Here is a 19574-nt window from a genome sequence, read left to right on the forward strand (position 1 = left end):
GGGCTGAAACAGAGGGGCTGAAACAGAGAGCGAGAAACAGAGGGGCTGAAACAGAGGGGCTGAAACAGAGGGTGAGAAACAGAGTGGCTGAAACAGAGGGGCTGAAACAGAGGGCGAGACACAGCGGGGCTGAAACAGAGGGGCTGAAACAGAGGGCGAGAAACAGAGTGGCTGAAACAGAGGGCCTGAAACAGAGGGCGAGAAACAGAAGGGCTGAAACAGAGGGGCTGAAACAGAGTGCGAGAAACAGAGGTGCTGAAACAGAGTGCCTGAAACAGAGGGGCTGAAACAGAGGGGCTGCAACAGGGGGCGAGAAATGGAGGGGCTGAAACTGAGGGGCTGAAACAGAGGGCGAGAAACAGAGGGGCTGAAACAGAGGGCGAGAAACAGCGGGACTGAAACAGAGGGGCTGAAACAGAGGGCGTGAAACAGAGTGCGAGAAACAGAGGTGCTGAAACAGAGTGCCTGAAACAGAGGGCGAGAAACAGAGTGCGAGAAACAGTGAGGCAGAAACAGTGGGCGAGAAACAGAGGGGCTGAAACAGAGCGGCTGAAACAGAGGGCGAGAATCAGCGGGGCTGAAACAGAGGGGCTGAAACAGAGGGCGAGAAAGAGAGGTGCTGAAACAGAGTGTAAGAAACAGAGGGGCTGAAAAAATGGGCTGAAACAGAGAGCGAGATACAGATGGGCTGAAACAGAGGGGCTGAAACAGTTTGGCTGAAACATTTTGTGAGAAACAGAGGGCGAGAAACAGAGGGAATGAAACAGAGGGGCTGAATCAGAGATGCTGAAACAGAGGGGCTGAAACAGAGGGGCTGAAACATAAGGCGAGAGACAGAGGGCGAGAATCCGAAGAGCTGAAACAGAGGGCGAGAAGCAGAGCATCTGAAACAGAGGGGCTGAAACAGAGGGGCTGAAACAGAGGGCGAGAAACAGAGGGGCTGAAACAGAACGCGAGAAACAGAGGGTCTGAAACAGAGGGTCTGAAACAGAGGGGCTGAAACAGAGGGCGAGAAACAGAGGGGTTGAAACAGAATGGCTGAAACAGAGGGCGAGCAACAGAGGGGCTGAAAGAGTGGGTGAGAAACAGATGGGCTGAAACAGAGTGGCTGACTCAGAGGGCGAGAAACAGAGGGGCTGAAACAGAACGCGCGAAACAGAGGGTCTGAAACAGAGGGTCTGAAACAGAGGGGCTGAAACAGAGGGCGAGAAACAGAGGGGTTGAAACAGAATGGCTGAAACAGAGGGCGAGCAACAGAGGGGCTGAAAGAGTGGGTGAGAAACAGATGGGCTGAAACAGAGTGGCTGACTCAGAGGGCGAGAAACAGAGGGGCTGAAACAGGGGGCGAGAAATGGAGGGGCTGAAACAGAGGGGCTGAAACAGAGGGGCTGAAACAGGGGGCGAGAAATGGAGGGGCTGAAACAGAGGGCGAGAAACAGAGGGGCTGAAACAGGGGGCGAGAAACAGTGGGGCTGAAACAGAGGGCGAGAAACAGAGGGGCTGAAACAGAGGGGCTGAAACAGAGGGCGAGACACAGCGGGGCTGAAACAGAGTGGCTGAAAAAGAGAGCGAAACACAGCAGGGCTGAAACAGAGGGGCTGAAACAGAGGGCGAGAAACAGAGGGGCTGAAACAGAGGGGCTGAAACAGAGGGCGAGAAACAGAGGGGCTGTAACAGAGGGGCTGAAACAGAGGGTGAGAAACAGAGGGGCTGAAACCGAGGGGCTGAAACAGAGGGCGAGAAACAGACGGGCTGAAACCGAGGGGCTGAAACAGAGGGCGAGAAACAGCGGTGCTGAAACAGAGGGGCTGAAACAGAGGGCGAGAAACAGAGGGGCTGAAACAGAGGGCGAGAAACAGCGGGGCTGAAACAGAGGGGCTGAAACAGAGGGCGAGAAACAGAGGGGCTGAAACAGAGGGGCTGAAACAGAGGGCGAGAAAGAGAGGGGCTGAAACAGAGGGCGAGAAACAGAGGGCGAGAAACAGAGTGGCTGAAACAGAGGGGCTGAAACATAGGGTGAGAAACCGCGGGGCAGAAACAGAGGGGGAGTAACAGAGGGCAAGAAACAGAGGGGCTGAAACAGAGGGGCTGAAACAGAGGGGCTGAAACAGAGGGACTGAAACATGGGGCGAGAAACAGAGGGGCTGAAACAGAGGGTGAGAAACAGAGGGGCTGAAACAGAGAGGCTAAAACAGAGGGTGAGAAACGGAGTGCGAGAAACATAGGGGCTGAAACAGAGGTCGAGAAACAGAGGGGCTGAAACAGAGGGGCTGAAACAGAGGGCGAGAAACAGAGGGGTGAAACAGAGGGCGAGAATCAGATGGGCTGAAACAGAGGGGCTGAAACAGAGGGCGAGAAACAGAGGGGCTGAAACAGAGGGTGAGAAACAGAGGGGCTGAAACAGAGGGCGAGAAACAGAGGGGCTGAAACAGTGGGTGAGAAACAGAGGGGCTGAAACAGAGGGGCTGAAACATAGGGTGAGAAACAGCGGGGCAGAAACAGAGGGGCTGAAACAGAGGGCGAGAAACAGAGGGGCTGAAACAGAGGGTGAGAAACAGAGCGGCTGAAACAGAGGGGCTGAAACAGAGGGCGAGACACAGCGGGGCTGAAACAGAGTGGCTGAAAAAGAGAGCGAAACACAGCAGGGCTGAAACAGAGGGGCAGAAACAGAGGGCGAGAAACAGAGGGGCTGAAACAGAGGGGCTGAAACAGAGGGTGAGAAACAGAGTGGCTGAAACAGAGGGGCTGAAACAGAGGGCGAGACACAGCGGGGCTGAAACAGAGGGGCTGAAACAGAGGGCGAGAAACAGAGTGGCTGAAACAGAGGGCCTGAAACAGAGGGCGAGAAACAGAAGGGCTGAAACAGAGGGGCTGAAACAGAGTGCGAGAAACAGAGGTGCTGAAACAGAGTGCCTGAAACAGAGGGGCTGAAACAGAGGGGCTGCAACAGGGGGCGAGAAATGGAGGGGCTGAAACTGAGGGGCTGAAACAGAGGGCGAGAAACAGAGGGGCTGAAACAGAGGGCGAGAAACAGCGGGACTGAAACAGAGGGGCTGAAACAGAGGGCGTGAAACAGAGTGCGAGAAACAGAGGTGCTGAAACAGAGTGCCTGAAACAGAGGGCGAGAAACAGAGTGCGAGAAACAGTGAGGCAGAAACAGTGGGCGAGAAACAGAGGGGCTGAAACAGAGCGGCTGAAACAGAGGGCGAGAATCAGCGGGGCTGAAACAGAGGGGCTGAAACAGAGGGCGAGAAAGAGAGGTGCTGAAACAGAGTGTAAGAAACAGAGGGGCTGAAAAAATGGGCTGAAACAGAGAGCGAGATACAGATGGGCTGAAACAGAGGGGCTGAAACAGTTTGGCTGAAACATTTTGTGAGAAACAGAGGGCGAGAAACAGAGGGAATGAAACAGAGGGGCTGAATCAGAGATGCTGAAACAGAGGGGCTGAAACAGAGGGGCTGAAACATAAGGCGAGAGACAGAGGGCGAGAATCCGAAGAGCTGAAACAGAGGGCGAGAAGCAGAGCATCTGAAACAGAGGGGCTGAAACAGAGGGGCTGAAACAGAGGGCGAGAAACAGAGGGGCTGAAACAGAACGCGAGAAACAGAGGGTCTGAAACAGAGGGTCTGAAACAGAGGGGCTGAAACAGAGGGCGAGAAACAGAGGGGTTGAAACAGAATGGCTGAAACAGAGGGCGAGCAACAGAGGGGCTGAAAGAGTGGGTGAGAAACAGATGGGCTGAAACAGAGTGGCTGACTCAGAGGGCGAGAAACAGAGGGGCTGAAACAGAACGCGAGAAACAGAGGGTCTGAAACAGAGGGTCTGAAACAGAGGGGCTGAAACAGAGGGCGAGAAACAGAGGGGTTGAAACAGAATGGCTGAAACAGAGGGCGAGCAACAGAGGGGCTGAAAGAGTGGGTGAGAAACAGATGGGCTGAAACAGAGTGGCTGACTCAGAGGGCGAGAAACAGATGGGATGAAACAGAGGGGCTGAATCAGAGGGGCTGAATCAGAGGGCGAGAAACAGAGGGGCTGCAACAGAGGGGCTGAAACAGAGGGCGAGACACAGCGGGGCTGAAACAGAGGGGCTGAAACAGAGGGCGAGAAACAGAGAGGCTGAAACAGAGGGGCTGAAACAGAGGGCGAGAAACAGAGGGGCTGAAACAGAGGGTGAGAAACAGAGGGGCTGCAACAGGGGGCGAGAAATGGGGGGGCTGAAACAGAGGTCGAGAAACAGAGTGGCTGAAACTGAGGGGCTGAAACAGAGGGCAAGAAACAGAGGGGCCGAAACAGAGGGCGAGACACAGCAGGGCTGAAACAGCGGGGCTGAAACAGAGGGGGAGAAACAGAGAGGCTGAAACAGAGGGGCAGAAACAGAGGTCGAGAAACAGAGGGGCTGAAACAGTGGGTGAGAAACAGAGGGGCTGCAACAGTGAGCGAGAAATGGAGGGACTGAAACAGAGGTCGAGAAAAAGAGGGGCTGAAACACAGGGGCTGAAACAGAGGGCGAGAAACAGAGTGGCTGAAACTGAGGGGCTGAAACAGAGGGTGAGAAACAGAGGGTCTGAAACAGAGGGCGAGAAACAGCGGTGCTGAAACAGAGGGGCTGAAACAGAGGGTGAGAAACAGAGGGGCTGTAACAGAGTGCGAGAAACAGAGGGCGAGAAACAGAGGTCGAGAAACAGAGAGGCTGAAACAGCGGGGCTGAATCAGAGGGCGAGAAACAGAGGGGCTGAAACAGAGGGGCTGAGACAGTTTGGCTGAAACATTTTGTGAGAAACTGAGGGCGAGAAACAGAGAGCGAGAAACAGAGTGGCTGAAACATAGGGGCTGAATCAGAGGGCGAGAAACAGAGGGGCTGAAACAGGGGGCGAGAAAGGTAGGGGCTGAAACAGAGGGCGAAAAACAGTGGGGTTGAAACAGAGGGCGAGAAACAGAGGGGCTGAAACAGAGGGGCTGAAACAGAGGGCGAGAAACAGAGGGGCTGAAACAGAGGGCGAGAAACAGAGGGGCTGAAACAGAGGGGCTGGAACAGAGGGCGAGAAACAGAGGGCGAGAAAAAGAGGGGTTGAAACAGAGGGTGAGAAACAGAGGGCGAGAAACAGTGGGGATGAAACAGAGAGGCTGAATCAGAGGGGCTGAATCAGAGGGCGAGAAACAGAGGGGCTGAAACAGAGGGCGAGAAACAGAGGGGCTGCAACAGAGGGGCTGAAACAGAGGGCGAGACACAGCGGGGCTGAAACAGAGGGGCTGAAACAGAGGGCGAGAAACAGAGAGGCTGAAACAGAGGGGCTGAAACAGAGGGTGAGAAACAGAGGGGCTGAAACAGAGGGGCTGATACAGAGGGTGAGAAACAGAGGGGCTGCAACAGGGGGCGAGAAATGGGGGGGCTGAAACAGAGGTCGAGAAACAGAGTGGCTGAAACTGAGGGGCTGAAACAGAGGGCGAGAAACAGAGGGGCTGAAACAGAGGGCGAGACACAGCAGGGCTGAAACAGAGGGGCTGAAAAAGAGGGCGAGAAACAGAGAGGCTGAAACAGAGGGGCTTAAACAGAGGTCGAGAAACAGAGGGGCTGAAACAGAGGGGCTGAAACAGAGGGTGAGAAACAGAGGGACTGCAACAGGGGGCGAGAAATGGGGGTGCTGAAACAGAGGTCGAGAAACAGAGTTGCTGAAACTTAGGGGCTGAAACAGAGGGCGAGAAACAGCGGGGCTGAAACAGAGGGCGAGAAACAGCGGGGCTGAAACAGAGGGGCTGAAACAGAGAGCGAGAAACAGAGGGGCTGAAACAGAGGGGCTGAAACAGAGGGTGAGAAACAGAGTGGCTGAAACAGAGGGGCTGAAACAGAGGGCGAGACACAGCGGGGCTGAAACAGAGGGGCTGAAACAGAGGGCGAGAAACAGAGTGGCTGAAACAGAGGGCCTGAAACAGAGGGCGAGAAACAGAAGGGCTGAAACAGAGGGGCTGAAACAGAGTGCGAGAAACAGAGGTGCTGAAACAGAGTGCCTGAAACAGAGGGGCTGAAACAGAGGGGCTGCAACAGGGGGCAAGAAATGGAGGGGCTGAAACTGAGGGGCTGAAACAGAGGGCGAGAAACAGAGGGGCTGAAACAGAGGGCGAGAAACAGCGGGACTGAAACAGAGGGGCTGAAACAGAGGGCGTGAAACAGAGTGCGAGAAACAGAGGTGCTGAAACAGAGTGCCTGAAACAGAGGGCGAGAAACAGAGTGCGAGAAACAGTGAGGCAGAAACAGTGGGCGAGAAACAGAGGGGCTGAAACAGAGCGGCTGAAACAGAGGGCGAGAATCAGCGGGGCTGAAACAGAGGGGCTGAAACAGAGGGCGAGAAAGAGAGGTGCTGAAACAGAGTGTAAGAAACAGAGGGGCTGAAAAAATGGGCTGAAACAGAGAGCGAGATACAGATGGGCTGAAACAGAGGGGCTGAAACAGTTTGGCTGAAACATTTTGTGAGAAACAGAGGGCGAGAAACAGAGGGAATGAAACAGAGGGGCTGAATCAGAGATGCTGAAACAGAGGGGCTGAAACATAAGGCGAGAGACAGAGGGCGAGAATCCGAAGAGCTGAAACAGAGGGCGAGAAGCAGAGCATCTGAAACAGAGGGGCTGAAACAGAGGGGCTGAAACAGAGGGCGAGAAACAGAGGGGCTGAAACAGAACGCGAGAAACAGAGGGTCTGAAACAGAGGGTCTGAAACAGAGGGGCTGAAACAGAGGGCGAGAAACAGAGGGGTTGAAACAGAATGGCTGAAACAGAGGGCGAGCAACAGAGGGGCTGAAAGAGTGGGTGAGAAACAGATGGGCTGAAACAGAGTGGCTGACTCAGAGGGCGAGAAACAGAGGGGCTGAAACAGAACGCGCGAAACAGAGGGTCTGAAACAGAGGGTCTGAAACAGAGGGGCTGAAACAGAGGGCGAGAAACAGAGGGGTTGAAACAGAATGGCTGAAACAGAGGGCGAGCAACAGAGGGGCTGAAAGAGTGGGTGAGAAACAGATGGGCTGAAACAGAGTGGCTGACTCAGAGGGCGAGAAACAGAGGGGCTGAAACAGGGGGCGAGAAATGGAGGGGCTGAAACAGAGGGGCTGAAACAGAGGGGCTGAAACAGGGGGCGAGAAATGGAGGGGCTGAAACAGAGGGCGAGAAACAGAGGGGCTGAAACAGGGGGCGAGAAACAGTGGGGCTGAAACAGAGGGCGAGAAACAGAGGGGCTGAAACAGAGGGGCTGAAACAGAGGGCGAGACACAGCGGGGCTGAAACAGAGTGGCTGAAAAAGAGAGCGAAACACAGCAGGGCTGAAACAGAGGGGCTGAAACAGAGGTCGAGAAACAGAGGGGCTGAAACTGAGGGGCTGAAACAGAGGGCAACAAACAGAGGGGCCGAAACAGAGGGCGAGACACAGCAGGGCTGAAACAGCGGGGCTGAAACAGAGGGGGAGAAACAGAGAGGCTGAAACAGAGGGGCAGAAACAGAGGTCGAGAAACAGAGGGGCTGAAACAGTGGGTGAGAAACAGAGGGGCTGCAACAGTGAGCGAGAAATGGAGGGACTGAAACAGAGGTCGAGAAAAAGAGGGGCTGAAACACAGGGGCTGAAACAGAGGGCGAGAAACAGAGTGGCTGAAACTGAGGGGCTGAAACAGAGGGTGAGAAACAGAGGCTCTGAAACAGAGGGCGAGAAACAGCGGTGCTGAAACAGAGGGGCTGAAACAGAGGGTGAGAAACAGAGGGGCTGTAACAGAGTGCGAGAAACAGAGGGCGAGAAACAGAGGTCGAGAAACAGAGAGGCTGAAACAGCGGGGCTGAATCAGAGGGCGAGAAACAGAGGGGCTGAAACAGAGGGGCTGAGACAGTTTGGCTGAAACATTTTGTGAGAAACTGAGGGCGAGAAACAGAGAGCGAGAAACAGAGTGGCTGAAACATAGGGGCTGAATCAGAGGGCGAGAAACAGAGGGGCTGAAACAGGGGGCGAGAAAGGTAGGGGCTGAAACAGAGGGCGAAAAACAGTGGGGTTGAAACAGAGGGCGAGAAACAGAGGGGCTGAAACAGAGGGGCTGAAACAGAGGGCGAGAAACAGAGGGGCTGAAACAGAGGGCGAGAAACAGAGGGGCTGAAACAGAGGGGCTGGAACAGAGGGCGAGAAACAGAGGGCGAGAAAAAGAGGGGTTGAAACAGAGGGTGAGAAACAGAGGGCGAGAAACAGTGGGGATGAAACAGAGAGGCTGAATCAGAGGGGCTGAATCAGAGGGCGAGAAACAGAGGGGCTGAAACAGAGGGCGAGAAACAGAGGGGCTGCAACAGAGGGGCTGAAACAGAGGGCGAGACACAGCGGGGCTGAAACAGAGGGGCTGAAACAGAGGGCGAGAAACAGAGAGGCTGAAACAGAGGGGCTGAAACAGAGGGTGAGAAACAGAGGGGCTGAAACAGAGGGGCTGATACAGAGGGTGAGAAACAGAGGGGCTGCAACAGGGGGCGAGAAATGGGGGGGCTGAAACAGAGGTCGAGAAACAGAGTGGCTGAAACTGAGGGGCTGAAACAGAGGGCGAGAAACAGAGGGGCTGAAACAGAGGGCGAGACACAGCAGGGCTGAAACAGAGGGGCTGAAAAAGAGGGCGAGAAACAGAGAGGCTGAAACAGAGGGGCTTAAACAGAGGTCGAGAAACAGAGGGGCTGAAACAGAGGGGCTGAAACAGAGGGTGAGAAACAGAGGGACTGCAACAGGGGGCGAGAAATGGGGGTGCTGAAACAGAGGTCGAGAAACAGAGTTGCTGAAACTTAGGGGCTGAAACAGAGGGCGAGAAACAGCGGGGCTGAAACAGAGGGCGAGAAACAGCGGGGCTGAAACAGAGGGGCTGAAACAGAGAGCGAGAAACAGAGGGGCTGAAACAGAGGGGCTGAAACAGAGGGTGAGAAACAGAGTGGCTGAAACAGAGGGGCTGAAACAGAGGGCGAGACACAGCGGGGCTGAAACAGAGGGGCTGAAACAGAGGGCGAGAAACAGAGTGGCTGAAACAGAGGGCCTGAAACAGAGGGCGAGAAACAGAAGGGCTGAAACAGAGGGGCTGAAACAGAGTGCGAGAAACAGAGGTGCTGAAACAGAGTGCCTGAAACAGAGGGGCTGAAACAGAGGGGCTGCAACAGGGGGCGAGAAATGGAGGGGCTGAAACTGAGGGGCTGAAACAGAGGGCGAGAAACAGAGGGGCTGAAACAGAGGGCGAGAAACAGCGGGACTGAAACAGAGGGGCTGAAACAGAGGGCGTGAAACAGAGTGCGAGAAACAGAGGTGCTGAAACAGAGTGCCTGAAACAGAGGGCGAGAAACAGAGTGCGAGAAACAGTGAGGCAGAAACAGTGGGCGAGAAACAGAGGGGCTGAAACAGAGCGGCTGAAACAGAGGGCGAGAATCAGCGGGGCTGAAACAGAGGGGCTGAAACAGAGGGCGAGAAAGAGAGGTGCTGAAACAGAGTGTAAGAAACAGAGGGGCTGAAAAAATGGGCTGAAACAGAGAGCGAGATACAGATGGGCTGAAACAGAGGGGCTGAAACAGTTTGGCTGAAACATTTTGTGAGAAACAGAGGGCGAGAAACAGAGGGAATGAAACAGAGGGGCTGAATCAGAGATGCTGAAACAGAGGGGCTGAAACAGAGGGGCTGAAACATAAGGCGAGAGACAGAGGGCGAGAATCCGAAGAGCTGAAACAGAGGGCGAGAAGCAGAGCATCTGAAACAGAGGGGCTGAAACAGAGGGGCTGAAACAGAGGGCGAGAAACAGAGGGGCTGAAACAGAACGCGAGAAACAGAGGGTCTGAAACAGAGGGTCTGAAACAGAGGGGCTGAAACAGAGGGCGAGAAACAGAGGGGTTGAAACAGAATGGCTGAAACAGAGGGCGAGCAACAGAGGGGCTGAAAGAGTGGGTGAGAAACAGATGGGCTGAAACAGAGTGGCTGACTCAGAGGGCGAGAAACAGAGGGGCTGAAACAGAACGCGCGAAACAGAGGGTCTGAAACAGAGGGTCTGAAACAGAGGGGCTGAAACAGAGGGCGAGAAACAGAGGGGTTGAAACAGAATGGCTGAAACAGAGGGCGAGCAACAGAGGGGCTGAAAGAGTGGGTGAGAAACAGATGGGCTGAAACAGAGTGGCTGACTCAGAGGGCGAGAAACAGAGGGGCTGAAACAGGGGGCGAGAAATGGAGGGGCTGAAACAGAGGGGCTGAAACAGAGGGGCTGAAACAGGGGGCGAGAAATGGAGGGGCTGAAACAGAGGGCGAGAAACAGAGGGGCTGAAACAGGGGGCGAGAAACAGTGGGGCTGAAACAGAGGGCGAGAAACAGAGGGGCTGAAACAGAGGGGCTGAAACAGAGGGCGAGACACAGCGGGGCTGAAACAGAGTGGCTGAAAAAGAGAGCGAAACACAGCAGGGCTGAAACAGAGGGGCTGAAACAGAGGGCGAGAAACAGAGGGGCTGAAACAGAGGGGCTGAAACAGAGGGCGAGAAACAGAGGGGCTGTAACAGAGGGGCTGAAACAGAGGGTGAGAAACAGAGGGGCTGAAACCGAGGGGCTGAAACAGAGGGCGAGAAACAGACGGGCTGAAACCGAGGGGCTGAAACAGAGGGCGAGAAACAGCGGTGCTGAAACAGAGGGGCTGAAACAGAGGGCGAGAAACAGAGGGGCTGAAACAGAGGGCGAGAAACAGCGGGGCTGAAACAGAGGGGCTGAAACAGAGGGCGAGAAACAGAGGGGCTGAAACAGAGGGGCTGAAACAGAGGGCGAGAAAGAGAGGGGCTGAAACAGAGGGCGAGAAACAGAGGGCGAGAAACAGAGTGGCTGAAACAGAGGGGCTGAAACATAGGGTGAGAAACCGCGGGGCAGAAACAGAGGGGGAGTAACAGAGGGCAAGAAACAGAGGGGCTGAAACAGAGGGGCTGAAACAGAGGGACTGAAACATGGGGCGAGAAACAGAGGGGCTGAAACAGAGGGTGAGAAACAGAGGGGCTGAAACAGAGAGGCTAAAACAGAGGGTGAGAAACGGAGTGCGAGAAACATAGGGGCTGAAACAGAGGTCGAGAAACAGAGGGGCTGAAACAGAGGGGCTGAAACAGAGGGCGAGAAACAGAGGGGTGAAACAGAGGGCGAGAATCAGATGGGCTGAAACAGAGGGGCTGAAACAGAGGGCGAGAAACAGAGGGGCTGAAACAGAGGGTGAGAAACAGAGGGGCTGAAACAGAGGGCGAGAAACAGAGGGGCTGAAACAGTGGGTGAGAAACAGAGGGGCTGAAACAGAGGGGCTGAAACATAGGGTGAGAAACAGCGGGGCAGAAACAGAGGGGCTGAAACAGAGGGCGAGAAACAGAGGGGCTGAAACAGAGGGTGAGAAACAGAGCGGCTGAAACAGAGGGGCTGAAACAGAGGGCGAGACACAGCGGGGCTGAAACAGAGTGGCTGAAAAAGAGAGCGAAACACAGCAGGGCTGAAACAGAGGGGCAGAAACAGAGGGCGAGAAACAGAGGGGCTGAAACAGAGGGGCTGAAACAGAGGGCGAGAAACAGAGGGGCTGTAACAGAGGGGCTGAAACAGAGGGTGAGAAACAGAGGGGCTGCAACAGGTGGCGAGAAATGGAGGGGCTGAAACAGAGGGCGAGAAACAGACGGGCTGAAACCGAGGGGCTGAAACAGAGGGCGAGAAACAGCGGTGCTGAAACAGAGGGGCTGAAACAGAGGGCGAGAAACAGAGGGGCTGAAACAGAGGGCGAGAAACAGCGGGGCTGAAACAGAGGGGCTGAAACAGAGGGCGAGAAACAGAGGGGCTGAAACACAGGGGCTGAAACAGAGGGCGAGAAAGAGAGGGGCTGAAACAGAGGGCGAGAAACAGAGGGCGAGAAACAGAGTGGCTGAAACAGAGGGGCTGAAACATAGGGTGAGAAACCGCGGGGCAGAAACAGAGGGGCAGTAACAGAGGGCAAGAAACAGAGGGGCTGAAACAGAGGGGCTGAAACAGAGGGGCTGAAACAGAGGGACTGAAACATGGGGCGAGAAACAGAGGGGCTGAAACAGAGGGTGAGAAACAGAGGTGCTGAAACAGAGTGCCTGAAACAGAGGGGCTGAAACAGAGGGGCTGCAACAGGGGGCGAGAAATGGAGGGGCTGAAACTGAGGGGCTGAAACAGAGGGCGAGAAACAGAGGGGCTGAAACAGAGGGCGAGAAACAGCGGGACTGAAACAGAGGGGCTGAAACAGAGGGCGTGAAACAGAGTGCGAGAAACAGAGGTGCTGAAACAGAGGGGCTGAAACAGAGGGCGTGAAACAGAGTGCGAGAAACAGAGGTGCTGAAACAGAGTGCCTGAAACAGAGGGCGAGAAACAGAGTGCGAGAAACAGTGAGGCAGAAACAGTGGGCGAGAAACAGAGGGGCTGAAACAGAGCGGCTGAAACAGAGGGCGAGAATCAGCGGGGCTGAAACAGAGGGGCTGAAACAGAGGGCGAGAAAGAGAGGTGCTGAAACAGAGTGTAAGAAACAGAGGGGCTGAAAAAATGGGCTGAAACAGAGAGCGAGATACAGATGGGCTGAAACAGAGGGGCTGAAACAGTTTGGCTGAAACATTTTGTGAGAAACAGAGGGCGAGAAACAGAGGGAATGAAACAGAGGGGCTGAATCAGAGATGCTGAAACAGAGGGGCTGAAACATAAGGCGAGAGACAGAGGGCGAGAATCCGAAGAGCTGAAACAGAGGGCGAGAAGCAGAGCATCTGAAACAGAGGGGCTGAAACAGAGGGGCTGAAACAGAGGGCGAGAAACAGAGGGGCTGAAACAGAACGCGAGAAACAGAGGGTCTGAAACAGAGGGTCTGAAACAGAGGGGCTGAAACAGAGGGCGAGAAACAGAGGGGTTGAAACAGAATGGCTGAAACAGAGGGCGAGCAACAGAGGGGCTGAAAGAGTGGGTGAGAAACAGATGGGCTGAAACAGAGTGGCTGACTCAGAGGGCGAGAAACAGAGGGGCTGAAACAGAACGCGCGAAACAGAGGGTCTGAAACAGAGGGTCTGAAACAGAGGGGCTGAAACAGAGGGCGAGAAACAGAGGGGTTGAAACAGAATGGCTGAAACAGAGGGCGAGCAACAGAGGGGCTGAAAGAGTGGGTGAGAAACAGATGGGCTGAAACAGAGTGGCTGACTCAGAGGGCGAGAAACAGAGGGGCTGAAACAGGGGGCGAGAAATGGAGGGGCTGAAACAGAGGGGCTGAAACAGAGGGGCTGAAACAGGGGGCGAGAAATGGAGGGGCTGAAACAGAGGGCGAGAAACAGAGGGGCTGAAACAGGGGGCGAGAAACAGTGGGGCTGAAACAGAGGGCGAGAAACAGAGGGGCTGAAACAGAGGGGCTGAAACAGAGGGCGAGACACAGCGGGGCTGAAACAGAGTGGCTGAAAAAGAGAGCGAAACACAGCAGGGCTGAAACAGAGGGGCTGAAACAGAGGTCGAGAAACAGAGGGGCTGAAACTGAGGGGCTGAAACAGAGGGCAAGAAACAGAGGGGCCGAAACAGAGGGCGAGACACAGCAGGGCTGAAACAGCGGGGCTGAAACAGAGGGGGAGAAACAGAGAGGCTGAAACAGAGGGGCAGAAACAGAGGTCGAGAAACAGAGGGGCTGAAACAGTGGGTGAGAAACAGAGGGGCTGCAACAGTGAGCGAGAAATGGAGGGACTGAAACAGAGGTCGAGAAAAAGAGGGGCTGAAACACAGGGGCTGAAACAGAGGGCGAGAAACAGAGTGGCTGAAACTGAGGGGCTGAAACAGAGGGTGAGAAACAGAGGCTCTGAAACAGAGGGCGAGAAACAGCGGTGCTGAAACAGAGGGGCTGAAACAGAGGGTGAGAAACAGAGGGGCTGTAACAGAGTGCGAGAAACAGAGGGCGAGAAACAGAGGTCGAGAAACAGAGAGGCTGAAACAGCGGGGCTGAATCAGAGGGCGAGAAACAGAGGGGCTGAAACAGAGGGGCTGAGACAGTTTGGCTGAAACATTTTGTGAGAAACTGAGGGCGAGAAACAGAGAGCGAGAAACAGAGTGGCTGAAACATAGGGGCTGAATCAGAGGGCGAGAAACAGAGGGGCTGAAACAGGGGGCGAGAAAGGTAGGGGCTGAAACAGAGGGCGAAAAACAGTGGGGTTGAAACAGAGGGCGAGAAACAGAGGGGCTGAAACAGAGGGGCTGAAACAGAGGGCGAGAAACAGAGGGGCTGAAACAGAGGGCGAGAAACAGAGGGGCTGAAACAGAGGGGCTGGAACAGAGGGCGAGAAACAGAGGGCGAGAAAAAGAGGGGTTGAAACAGAGGGTGAGAAACAGAGGGCGAGAAACAGTGGGGATGAAACAGAGAGGCTGAATCAGAGGGGCTGAATCAGAGGGCGAGAAACAGAGGGGCTGAAACAGAGGGCGAGAAACAGAGGGGCTGCAACAGAGGGGCTGAAACAGAGGGCGAGACACAGCGGGGCTGAAACAGAGGGGCTGAAACAGAGGGCGAGAAACAGAGAGGCTGAAACAGAGGGGCTGAAACAGAGGGTGAGAAACAGAGGGGCTGAAACAGAGGGGCTGATACAGAGGGTGAGAAACAGAGGGGCTGCAACAGGGGGCGAGAAATGGGGGGGCTGAAACAGAGGTCGAGAAACAGAGTGGCTGAAACTGAGGGGCTGAAACAGAGGGCGAGAAACAGAGGGGCTGAAACAGAGGGCGAGACACAGCAGGGCTGAAACAGAGGGGCTGAAAAAGAGGGCGAGAAACAGAGAGGCTGAAACAGAGGGGCTTAAACAGAGGTCGAGAAACAGAGGGGCTGAAACAGAGGGGCTGAAACAGAGGGTGAGAAACAGAGGGACTGCAACAGGGGGCGAGAAATGGGGGTGCTGAAACAGAGGTCGAGAAACAGAGTTGCTGAAACTTAGGGGCTGAAACAGAGGGCGAGAAACAGCGGGGCTGAAACAGAGGGCGAGAAACAGCGGGGCTGAAACAGAGGGGCTGAAACAGAGAGCGAGAAACAGAGGGGCTGAAACAGAGGGGCTGAAACAGAGGGTGAGAAACAGAGTGGCTGAAACAGAGGGGCTGAAACAGAGGGCGAGACACAGCGGGGCTGAAACAGAGGGGCTGAAACAGAGGGCGAGAAACAGAGTGGCTGAAACAGAGGGCCTGAAACAGAGGGCGAGAAACAGAAGGGCTGAAACAGAGGGGCTGAAACAGAGTGCGAGAAACAGAGGTGCTGAAACAGAGTGCCTGAAACAGAGGGGCTGAAACAGAGGGGCTGCAACAGGGGGCGAGAAATGGAGGGGCTGAAACTGAGGGGCTGAAACAGAGGGCGAGAAACAGAGGGGCTGAAACAGAGGGCGAGAAACAGCGGGACTGAAACAGAGGGGCTGAAACAGAGGGCGTGAAACAGAGTGCGAGAAACAGAGGTGCTGAAACAGAGTGCCTGAAACAGAGGGCGAGAAACAGAGTGCGAGAAACAGTGAGGCAGAAACAGTGGGCGAGAAACAGAGGGGCTGAAACAGAGCGGCTGAAACAGAGGGCGAGAATCAGCGGGGCTGAAACAGAGGGGCTGAAACAGAGGGCGAGAAAGAGAGGTGCTGAAACAGAGTGTAAGAAACAGAGGGGCTGAAAAAATGGGCTGAAACAGAGAGCGAGATACAGATGGGCTGAAACAGAGGGGCTGAAACAGTTTGGCTGAAACATTTTGTGAGAAACAGAGGGCGAGAAACAGAGGGAATGAAACAGAGGGGCTGAATCAGAGATGCTGAAACAGAGGGGCTGAAACAGAGGGGCTGAAACATAAGGCGAGAGACAGAGGGCGAGAATCCGAAGAGCTGAAACAGAGGGCGAGAAGCAGAGCATCTGAAACAGAGGGGCTGAAACAGAGGGGCTGAAACAGAGGGCGAGAAACAGAGGGGCTGAAACAGAACGCGAGAAACAGAGGGTCTGAAACAGAGGGTCTGAAACAGAGGGGCTGAAACAGAGGGCGAGAAACAGAGGGGTTGAAACAGAATGGCTGAAACAGAGGGCGAGCAACAGAGGGGCTGAAAGAGTGGGTGAGAAACAGATGGGCTGAAACAGAGTGGCTGACTCAGAGGGCGAGAAACAGAGGGGCTGAAACAGAACGCGCGAAACAGAGGGTCTGAAACAGAGGGTCTGAAACAGAGGGGCTGAAACAGAGGGCGAGAAACAGAGGGGTTGAAACAGAATGGCTGAAACAGAGGGCGAGCAACAGAGGGGCTGAAAGAGTGGGTGAGAAACAGATGGGCTGAAACAGAGTGGCTGACTCAGAGGGCGAGAAACAGAGGGGCTGAAACAGGGGGCGAGAAATGGAGGGGCTGAAACAGAGGGGCTGAAACAGAGGGGCTGAAACAGGGGGCGAGAAATGGAGGGGCTGAAACAGAGGGCGAGAAACAGAGGGGCTGAAACAGGGGGCGAGAAACAGTGGGGCTGAAACAGAGGGCGAGAAACAGAGGGGCTGAAACAGAGTGGCTGAAAAAGAGAGCGAAACACAGCAGGGCTGAAACAGAGGGGCTGAAACAGAGGGCGAGAAACAGAGGGGCTGAAACAGAGGGGCTGAAACAGAGGGCGAGAAACAGAGGGGCTGTAACAGAGGGGCTGAAACAGAGGGTGAGAAACAGAGGGGCTGAAACCGAGGGGCTGAAACAGAGGGCGAGAAACAGACGGGCTGAAACCGAGGGGCTGAAACAGAGGGCGAGAAACAGCGGTGCTGAAACAGAGGGGCTGAAACAGAGGGCGAGAAACAGAGGGGCTGAAACAGAGGGCGAGAAACAGCGGGGCTGAAACAGAGGGGCTGAAACAGAGGGCGAGAAACAGAGGGGCTGAAACAGAGGGGCTGAAACAGAGGGCGAGAAACAGAGGGGCTGAAACAGAGGGCGAGAAACAGAGGGCGAGAAACAGAGTGGCTGAAACAGAGGGGCTGAAACATAGGGTGAGAAACCGCGGGGCAGAAACAGAGGGGGAGTAACAGAGGGCAAGAAACAGAGGGGCTGAAACAGAGGGGCTGAAACAGAGGGACTGAAACATGGGGCGAGAAACAGAGGGGCTGAAACAGAGGGTGAGAAACAGAGGGGCTGAAACAGAGAGGCTAAAACAGAGGGTGAGAAACGGAGTGCGAGAAACATAGGGGCTGAAACAGAGGTCGAGAAACAGAGGGGCTGAAACAGAGGGGCTGAAACAGAGGGCGAGAAACAGAGGGGTGAAACAGAGGGCGAGAATCAGATGGGCTGAAACAGAGGGGCTGAAACAGAGGGCGAGAAACAGAGGGGCTGAAACAGAGGGTGAGAAACAGAGGGGCTGAAACAGAGGGCGAGAAACAGAGGGGCTGAAACAGTGGGTGAGAAACAGAGGGGCTGAAACAGAGGGGCTGAAACATAGGGTGAGAAACAGCGGGGCAGAAACAGAGGGGCTGAAACAGAGGGCGAGAAACAGAGGGGCTGAAACAGAGGGTGAGAAACAGAGCGGCTGAAACAGAGGGGCTGAAACAGAGGGCGAGACACAGCGGGGCTGAAACAGAGTGGCTGAAAAAGAGAGCGAAACACAGCAGGGCTGAAACAGAGGGGCAGAAACAGAGGGCGAGAAACAGAGGGGCTGAAACAGAGGGGCTGAAACAGAGGGCGAGAAACAGAGGGGCTGTAACAGAGGGGCTGAAACAGAGGGTGAGAAACAGAGGGGCTGCAACAGGTGGCGAGAAATGGAGGGGCTGAAACAGAGGGCGAGAAACAGACGGGCTGAAACCGAGGGGCTGAAACAGAGGGCGAGAAACAGCGGTGCTGAAACAGAGGGGCTGAAACAGAGGGCGAGAAACAGAGGGGCTGAAACAGAGGGCGAGAAACAGCGGGGCTGAAACAGAGGGGCTGAAACAGAGGGCGAGAAACAGAGGGGCTGAAACACAGGGGCTGAAACAGAGGGCGAGAAAGAGAGGGGCTGAAACAGAGGGCGAGAAACAGAGGGCGAGAAACAGAGTGGCTGAAACAGAGGGGCTGAAACATAGGGTGAGAAACCGCGGGGCAGAAACAGAGGGGCAGTAACAGAGGGCAAGAAACAGAGGGGCTGAAACAGAGGGGCTGAAACAGAGGGGCTGAAACAGAGGGACTGAAACATGGGGCGAGAAACAGAGGGGCTGAAACAGAGGGTGAGAAACAGAGGGGCTGAAACAGAGAGGCTAAAACAGAGGGTGAGAAACGGAGTGCGAGAAACATAGGGGCTGAAACAGAGGTCGAGAAACAGAGGGGCTGAAACAGAGGGGCTGAAACAGAGGGGCTGAAACAGAGGGCGAGAAACAGAGGGGCTGAAACAGAGGGCGAGAAACAGAGGGGCTGAAACAGAGGGGCTGGAACAGAGGGCGAGAAACAGAGGGCGAGAAAAAGAGGGGTTGAAACAGAGGGTGAGAAACAGAGGGCGAGAAACAGATGTCGAGAAACAGAGAGGCTGAATCAGAGGGGCTGAATCAGAGGGCGAGAAACAGAGGGGCTGAGACAGTTTGGCTGAAACATTTTGTGAGAAACAGAGGGCGAGAAACAGAGAGCGAGAAACAGAGTGGCTGAAACATCGGGGCTGAAACAGAGTGCAAGAAACAGAGGGCGAGAAACAGAAGAGCTGAAACAGAGGGGCTGAATCAGAGGGCGAGAAACAGAGGGGCTGAAACAGGGGGCGAGAAACGTAGGGGCTGAAACAGAGGGCGAAAAACAGTGGGGTTGACACAGAGTGCGAGAAAAAGAGGGGCTGAAACAGAGGGCGAGAAACAGAGGGTCTGAAACAGAGGGGCTGAAACAGAGGGCGAGAAACAGAGGGGCTGAAACAGGGGCTGAAACAGAGGGCGAGAAACAGCGGGGCTGAAACAAAGGGCGAGAAACAGAGGGCGAGAAACAGAGGGGCTGGAACAGAGGGCGAGAAACAGAGGGGCTGAAACAGAGGGCGAGAAAAAGTGGAGTTGAAACAGAGGGTGAGAAACAGAGGGCGAGAAACAGATGGGATGAAACAGAGGGGCTGAATCAGAGGGGCTGAATCAGAGGGCGAGAAACAGAGGGGCTGCAACAGAGGGGCTGAAACAGAGGGCGAGACACAGCGGGGCTGAAACAGAGGGGCTGAAACAGAGGGCGAGAAACAGAGAGGCTGAAACAGAGGGGCTGAAACAGAGGGCGAGAAACAGAGGGGCTGAAACAGAGGGTGAGAAACAGAGGGGCTGCAACAGGGGGCGAGAAATGGGGGGGCTGAAACAGAGGTCGAGAAACAGAGTGGCTGAAACTGAGGGGCTGAAACAGAGGGCAAGAAACAGAGGGGCCGAAACAGAGGGCGAGACACAGCAGGGCTGAAACAGCGGGGCTGAAACAGAGGGGGAGAAACAGAGAGGCTGAAACAGAGGGGCAGAAACAGAGGTCGAGAAACAGAGGGGCTGAAACAGTGGGTGAGAAACAGAGGGGCTGCAACAGTGAGCGAGAAATGGAGGGACTGAAACAGAGGTCGAGAAAAAGAGGGGCTGAAACACAGGGGCTGAAACAGAGGGCGAGAAACAGAGTGGCTGAAACTGAGGGGCTGAAACAGA

The sequence above is a fragment of the Chiloscyllium punctatum genome, chromosome 25 (genome assembly GCF_047496795.1).
Source record: "Chiloscyllium punctatum isolate Juve2018m chromosome 25, sChiPun1.3, whole genome shotgun sequence".
Taxonomy (NCBI): domain Eukaryota; kingdom Metazoa; phylum Chordata; class Chondrichthyes; order Orectolobiformes; family Hemiscylliidae; genus Chiloscyllium; species Chiloscyllium punctatum.